This window comes from Coptis chinensis, chromosome 7 (assembly GCF_015680905.1).
Source record: "Coptis chinensis isolate HL-2020 chromosome 7, ASM1568090v1, whole genome shotgun sequence".
Taxonomy (NCBI): domain Eukaryota; kingdom Viridiplantae; phylum Streptophyta; class Magnoliopsida; order Ranunculales; family Ranunculaceae; genus Coptis; species Coptis chinensis.
In genome coordinates this window covers 68,402,118-68,410,639 of record NC_141462.1, presented here as the reverse complement: position 1 = coordinate 68,410,639, position 8,522 = coordinate 68,402,118, and the positions used below count along the sequence as shown (strand labels likewise).

Below are 8,522 nucleotides of genomic sequence, written 5' to 3'. Positions count from 1 at the left end.
TCCGAAAATACCTCAAATTTCAAATGGTTAAATTTTCAATTTTCTATCTCTATACTATATCTCCACAAATGATAAGTCTAACCAGACCTATGAGAAACAAATTAATCAAAATAAACATAAATTTCAATCCTATTAGGCAAAGAAAACTTGCTATGTAGTGTAGAATTGCAAACAAAAAAAAATGGAGTAACTGACTTAAAATTTGGTTTGGAAAAAGGCCTCAAGTTCTGAGTTTCGCTTAAGGCCTCACCGAAACTAGGGCCGACCCTAGCTGGTGTGTTGGTATACAAGTGAAGAAAGAGGCTCCTGTCAATTTCTCACTGATCCTAGAGAAGGTAGATCGACGCTTGACCTTACATATATCTTTTGATATATAGCTGGTCTGATGGAAAACATGCATGTGTGGATATCTCAGGGGTATCCCTTTTGGTTGGTTTTGGTAATAGAGTTTTTGGAGTAGGGCAAACAGCTAGTAGTGCAGCTACAGTGAAGGTAGAGAAACATGAAAGAGTGTGTAGAGAAACATGAAAGAGTGTGCATGGCTAACCAACATTGTTTACTCCCGTTTGCGTTTGATACATTTGGTTTTTTAGATCCAGATGCGGTTGAGTTGCTTAGGAGGATGCAGAAAATGTTAGACAACAATGTGATGACAGTTGGTTCTCAACAATGCAGGATGCAGGAGGATTGGTTTTGCCATTCAGAAGGGGCTAGCGGCGTAATTTGTAGCGTGCTTGACCTCTAATTCGTTTGTTTGATTTATTTTTCATATCAATAAATATATATTGCGGCAAAAAAAATAAAAATAAAAACACACGAGACGGAATAAAAGATTCCGTCCGAAGCTCACAACTCAGTAACAATGTCAGTAGCAAATGCTACCCTCATTGTTACTTAGTGAAAAACTACTCTCATTGTCACCCTTGCATTGGGTTTTATTTTTTGCTCAACTCGGGTGACAAGTTGTTATTTCCCCTCAAAGCTGCTTGCATTGGGAATGCTCTTAGAGCATTTTTAATGCAATCAAGAAGTTGTTACCTCCACATAGGCGCCACATATGACTATTTCCCCTCAAAATAACATTGTTGGTGTCATGAGTAGCTTCTTCCCTAGACAGGTTGTCCTCAGAAATCTTCAACTTGGACAATTGCTCAGTTACCTAACCAACAGCCCAAAATTATGCCCAATCAGAAACTAATCAATACATATTAATCACAAACATAAGCTACAAGCTAGGTGTTGTTGCCCAATGCAAATGTGACTTTAAAATTCGGACGAAATATTTTTATTCCGTCTTGAATATAAAAAACGACAAAATATCGAAAAAACAAGCCGGATGGAATGAAAACAATCAATGAAAAAGCCAGAGAAAATTTTCATGCCCATGTTAAATGAGAATTTTGTGTGGGACCTCATTTACTTGCTCCTTCTCTATCATCAATAACTAGGGTTTCCATAGTGTTTTTTGTGTGAAAAACTTTTAGAGTTCTACAAATGGAAAATGATGTAGACCAGCTTCCATCACAAACCAATTTTAGTTGCGCCGTGAACACGATTGCTAATCGTTTGCCCCTTTTATTTTTATTCATCAAAAAATATATTTATTGATACAAAAAAGAAATCAAACAAATGATTTAGAGGTTTAACGCTCTACAAATTGCGCCGCTAGCCCCTTATGGATAGCAATTTTTTATTTTATTTTGTTTAAAGGTATTTTTGTTTTTGTGTTGATCTATTGATATATTAGATCTATAGTTTTAGTCAATGTGTTTATCGATGTCATTATCTTTATGTTAATAGTGTTTATTAAGTTATTTTTGACATTGTTGAATTATTATTTTTGACATTGTTTGACTAATTTTGTAGATTGCGCATTACCAGATTAAATTTTGGGTTTATAAGCATGCTCTTAAAATTGTTGTAAAACATGCGGATAATAGCAAATACTATGCATGAGAGCAAAGAAAGTTTCACATTGATATATATATATATATATATATATATATTTATTTATATATATATCTTATAGTATATACTCTTTGTCTACTCTTCTCTTGATAGTGACACTCTTCGGATCTTCTCTTGAGCCTCAAGATCTGAAGATCTAAACCACTGATAAAACCGATATTTCAATATTTCGCGGTATTTCAAAATAAAAAAAAACGAAAATCACAAAAATCACGAAATTCAAAACTCTCTCTCTCTCTCTCTCTCTCTCTGCTTCTTCTTCTCCAGTTTGAACCAAGCTTCTGGATTAAGGTATTTTTCCACTTTTAATTCGTTTGATTTGTTATTTAATTAGCTTGGATTCATTTGAAATAAACCTAGTAAACTTTATTCTTGGATGTTGTTTATATTGTTGTTTAAAACGCAAAATTGGGTATGAACTAACCTAGTAAACTTTATTCTTGGATGTTGTTTATATTGTTTTTTAAAACGCAAAATTGGGTATGAACTTAGACAAGTAAACAAGTTTAAAACGCTTGGTTCAACTGTTTATGAACTTAGACAAGTAAACAAGTATGAATTGGGTATGAAATTGTTTATATTGTTGTTTAAAACGCGATATAGTTCGGTGAACTCTGCCGTATTCTGTATTGGAAGTAAACTTTGCCGTATTCTGTCAGAGTTCGGTGAACTCTGTCAGAGCTTTCAACTCTGTCGTATTCTTCATGCGTGATTCGTCCGAGTTTTGAACTCTCGCCGATACGTCAGAGTTTTGAACTCTGTCAGAGTTCGGTGACCTTTGTTAGAGTTCGGTGACAGAGGTCAGAGTTTTGAACTCTGTCAGAGTTCGGTGAACTCTGTCAGAGTTTTGAACTCTATCGTATTCTTCATGCCGTGATTCTCGCCGAGTTTTGAACTCGCCGAGTTTTTAACTCGTCGAGTTTTGAACTCTGTCGTATTTTCAGTCGTAATCATTCGAGTTTTGAACTCTGCCGAGTTTTGAACTCGTCGAGTTTGAACTCTGTCAGAGCTTTCAACTCTGTCAGAGTTCGGTGAACTCTGTCGTATTCTTCATGCCGTATTCTATCAGAGTTTTGAACTCTGTCAGAGCTTTGAACTCTGTCAGAGCTTTGAACTCTGTCGTATTCTTCATGCCGTATTCTGTTAGAGTTTTGAACTCTGTCAGAGTTCCGTGAACTCTGTCAAAGCTTTCAACTTTGTCAGAGTTTTGAATTCACTGGTAAGGATTATTCACGCTCCAAAGGAGCTTTTAGTTCCAATAAACTATCACAATAGAACCAATCATTCTCAGTTAAGCAGGATGAATTCACTGGTAGACTTCCGTAGCCAGTTGTTGCATAGATCTTTGATGGAAGAAATGACAAGCGTAGATTGTTCAAAACAGCTAGAGCTATTGAAAATATCGGATATCATGCGCCTTGTGAGGTTTCTAGTAAACCAAGGTCAGCCGTGAAGGGTGGTGGTCATTCTTTGAGAGAGAGATGGTAAGAAGGCAAGCGACAAATGGTGAGGTCTTAAGAATTTGAGGTTCGAAGGACATACAAATGTATATATTACTTGTGGTGTGTATATATGGATAGTGCTCAGTGGCATGTAAAACCTTATAATAGTGATCCTACTACTTGTATGATCTAGCTTGAGGTAGTAATTACTTGTGCATGGTCGAGGTAATAATCCTACTACTTCATGCTCAGAACAATAAGGAATACAACTCCTTCATAACGCCAACGCTTCTAAAACAAAGATACTATGATGGGATAGTGAAAAAGCTGAAATGCAGGTCTGCATTTTGACTCTATTCCAAACCCATAGGATGTCTCGATCAAGTGATCTATGCTGGTACAGGGGAAAGTTACTTATAAACTGAGTATTATATTCTCGATAGTTATCAGTCCTTACAAAACTAGTTACTAAGTAAAACGTGGATGAAGCTTCGGGATATTGCATAACGGCAGAGATTGCCGTCCTATTCGTGTCATTAATTTGTTAAGCTCCCACCACTACCATAGTACCATGTACTACAAGAAGAATCAACTTAAACTTACAAAACTTTATCTTGAAGGATTTCATTGAAAAGTTTATGTGACAATCATAACAATCAAAATGAAAGGTCATTCTAAATTCAAGTTCTCAACAAAAGAATCAAATAATCATACAAGACCATTATTAACTCTTACACATGGTCATCATCTTGCCCTGAAAACAAATCCTTACTGATTCATGAGGTTTCTAGATTTGGTGTTGGATTTGACATATGTGGTAGTATTTATACTGATTTATGTGTTTTATTGTGGGGGTAATTAGGCAAAATGGTGGTGGCGGAAGATGGTGAACATGAGGAAGCAAGTGGAGAGGTTAGTTTTTCTGTCAGACCTTAATAAAGCAGTTTGATTTAACTTTGCTTGACTAATCTGTTTATTCATTTTTTTTGTTTTGCAGGAAGGAGATAAATAACAAAGAGTTAGATATACAACTAAAGTCAGAAAGTTAGATTGGAAATCTCTTTGTAGTCAAAAAATGTTATGTTAGGACTCTTTTGTAAGTGCAAGTTGTTGATATGTAGCAACTTAGCTTTATGTTCAGTAATTCAAACAATGTATTTCACATGGTGTCACATTGTTGAAATATGAAATGATAGTGATCTTGCTTTGGACTTGTCATTCTTTTCATGTTCACCTAAGATCCTAGGGTTTCATGTATTTCATGTCACATTGCCTTTGGTTATGTTTTACGCTATTAGCGGGCATTGATTTTAATAGGACGTTCTTCGTGATTGGAGTAAACAGGTTATACTACTTACCAGTATCGCGTATGTGCTTTGCTTAGATCTCAGTTTATATCCATTCAATGGCTTTTCTTGTGCTCTCCGACAATTTGCGCATTTTAATTTGTCACAGCGAAGTATCTCTATTAATAATCTAATGCAGAACACAAAAATCCCAATGTTATTTACCAAAACACAAAAATCTAATGCAGTACGCAATGTTTTTGCCAAAACACAAAAGATCTTTTTTTTTGCCTCTTGAACGGTGTAGCCATATCGTTTGGATTTGAACTTGCAAAAAAAATTGCGTGTCTGTTTGGACTTTGTCCCAAACGGCATAGCCACACCGTTTGGCCTTAGTCCCAAACGGCATGGTGGCCACCGCGTTTGGCCTTAGTACCAAACGGTGTGGCCATGCCTTTGGTTTTTTAGACTTTGAACTTGCAAAAAAAAATGGTGTGCCGTTTAGACTTTGGACTTTGTCCCAAAAAATGGGTGTGTCTGTTTGGCCACACCGTTTGGCTGCCATGCCGACTTAGTCCAAAGCATGGCCAAACGGTGTGGCCATGCCGTTTGGGACTAAGTCCAAACGGTGTGGCCATGCCGTTTGGGACAAAGTCCAAACAGACACGCCATTTTTTTGCAAGTTCAAAGTCCAAACGGCATGGCCACACCATTTGGCCTTAGTCTCAAACGGTGTGGCCATGCCGTTTGGAACTAAGTCGAACGGTGTGGCCATATCCTTTGGATTTGAACTTGAAAAAAAAAAATGGGTGGACTTTGTCCCCAAACGGTTTGGAACGTTTGGCTTTAGTCCCCAGCGGCGGCGCGGTACTAAGGCCAAACATGCCGTTTGGGACAAAGTCCAAACAAACACACCGTTTTTTCGATCCAAGTTCAAATCCAAAGGATATGGCCACACCGTTTGGACTTAGTTCCAAACGGCATGGCCACACCGTTTGGGAAAAAGTTCCAAACGGTGTGGCCATATCGTTTGGACTTTGAAGTTGAAAAAAATGGTGTGTCTGTTTGGACTTAGTCCCAAACGGCATGGCCATACCGTTTGGCTTTTAGTACCAAACGGTGTGGCCACACCGTTGGGACTAAGTCCAAACAGACATTACACCATTTTTTTTATCCAAGTCAAATCCAAACGATATGGCCGTACTAAGTCCATATCATTGATGTTGATGTTTTGGCAATTTATCAGTTTGGTTTGTTTGTGTTGATGTTGATTGATGATCATATGAGTTGAGGTAAATTTGTTGTTGACAAACGTTGGCATTATACTGGTGGTATAGTATCTGCATCAATACATCATATCAACTTACGGAACAAAAATTAAGGTGATGATCTCAAAATGAGTTGGTTTTATATTGGCATGGCATCAGGATATTTTGTGGGGGCTTTGGGAGTTTTCAGTGTCTTGCTATTCAAGAAAAGCTAGAGGTATTCCAGGTGGGCGTAGATACCATCCATCTCCAATCACTCCATTTGGGTAGCAATGATGATATGTCATGGCAAGGTGAAATTTCATGGACCTTTGAACCGATGGGGTGGCAAGATGGTCGTAATGATCTGGGTGCAGCGCTTAGTCCATGGGCGACTTCTTCGACTCCATTGGGTAGTCGACAGGTCTTTCGGCGTTCGGCTAATGATTACTCTCTCTCACAATCCCAATTGTTACAACCGTTGTGCTAATCCTTCTTATTAAACTTCTTTTTTTGGTGGTGTGACTTCTGGTGGAAGAATTGAGCTTCAAAGCTTTGTCGCTAGTCATAAGAAGTCTCCAAGATTTGTAACAATGGGAGCTATAAAGGAGAGTGACGGTGATGGTCGTAGAGTTTCTTTAGCTGAAGAATGAGATCCTCTATTAGAGTCCAAATTCAATCGTTATGTCAAATAGAATCAAAGATGAATCCGGGGGGAAAAATATAGGAGTTGTATACACCACCTAAACTTTCATTGACATTAGCATGAAGCCTAATCCAAATGAAAATGGCGAAAAATACAACAACAACACACATACACTATAAAGAGGTTCAAAAAAAGAGCAAAACATAAAATTCATCGAGAAAGCATTAAAACAAGACAAATCACTTGAGAGAAACATTGAACTCAACAAACATGCCCCCCAAAATTATTAAATCAGCCTCACTCAACTACGCAGGAAAAAGATCTAAACATTAAGCCTTAAAGACAGACTTTATCTCCAAATTTTTCCCTCGTATCTACTCATAAAATCGCAATACTAAAACACAAAACTTCATCAAGATTACTTGTAATCCTTGACATGAAGGCCTTCTCAAGCACCATCTCCAACAGCTGCATCACCCTTGTAGGTACCAAGGGTGGCCTCTCGAGTTTGCCTTACACCACCTGCGAGGAAGGCAGCCTGCGCCCTTCTCCACATTTTCCACTTTTCCGGACCATGCCTTGAGAGTACTCTACTGGAGAGCACGTCCAAAGGAGAATGAGAGTGACCATGGCTTCTTTCCTTTGAGCTGGTTCATTGCATTAAGGTTAATTGTGGCCTGCTCTTCATTCTCACACCGACAAGAACACCACTGCAGAGAACGGTGGGGCATTGTTTCTTCGCAAGGCACACCGCGGTATTCGGGGAATGACCTCGGGGCTACCTTCTTGGCATCGAACCCGGGAGTCACCATGTTGGGCTTCAATAGAGTTCCCTTGAGCAGAACCTTGTGGTCATTCAATGCCTTGTAACAGGCAGCAAGTACTCGCTCAGTCACATCAGCACAACGGTCAATGTCATGAGATCCATCAACCAAGATCTCTCGGCTCAACGATTGAACGAAACCATTTTCTTTGACGGATGATGGCATACCTGGCCAAACCATTAGCATTCTCATTAATTGATCTTTGGATAGGCGCTTCCTAATTATTCGGTAGACTCATCAAGAAGAAGGATACCCCTTCCAGGGGTGTACATTGGCAATGAGTTCATCTACAAGGTTAGAAAAAGGAGGATTATTAAAAAATTCAGAAAGACACAAATTAATGGATATATAATCATAGCCTAAAACCTTAAAAAGTAAATAAATATTTACAACTCCGATTGATTAGAAACAAACAGAAATCACCGATTAGCAAACAAAATAAACCTTCGCATCATTTCTTCTATGGATAAATTGGAGAAAAAATAAAACAAATCAAGCCAAACAAGAACTTGCGTAAGCAAAGAAAAGACATTCAACCTACACCCCAAGCCACTAATAACAACTTTAAAACAGGCTATCTGAAATTTGCACATATTCAAGTTTGCAAATTTCCATTTTATATTAGTAACAATAAATAAAATGTGGACAGCTATGGAAATAACAATAGATAATTAAAGATGGTCAAATCAACCGCTGCAAATGAACTCTCACAATAATCACTTAGAATTTCACATTCTTCCAACTACTACTAACATATTAAACAGTTTACAAAAGATCTAAATCAATATAAATTTAATATCTTGAACATTTTACAACAGATCTAAATAAAAAATAAAATAAAAAACATTAGATCTTACCATAGACAGTATTGATTTCAATTTTCGGTTTCCATTTTCCATTTTCGGTTTCGGTTTCGGTTTCGATTTTCAATTTTCTATGGGCGATTTGGAGATCGTTTTTAGTTTTTAGATCCAATTTTTTGTGAGGAGGAGAGGAGCGAAAGTGAGTGAGGAGAAGAAGAAGGGGGGAGAGAGATCCAAATTTTCTTTGGAGAAGAAGGGTTGGAATTTGGAGAAGAAGTCGACCAAACTTTTGGATTTGAGATTTTT

At 37.7% G+C, this 8,522-nt stretch overlaps 1 pseudogene; it reads right to left on the bottom strand.

Annotated features, from left to right (window-relative positions):
• Positions 1-7,007: 7,007 nt before the first annotated feature.
• LOC147488537 (fructose-bisphosphate aldolase 1, cytoplasmic pseudogene) lies at positions 7,008-8,312 on the bottom strand (annotated as a pseudogene).
• Positions 8,313-8,522: the final 210 nt, after the last annotated feature.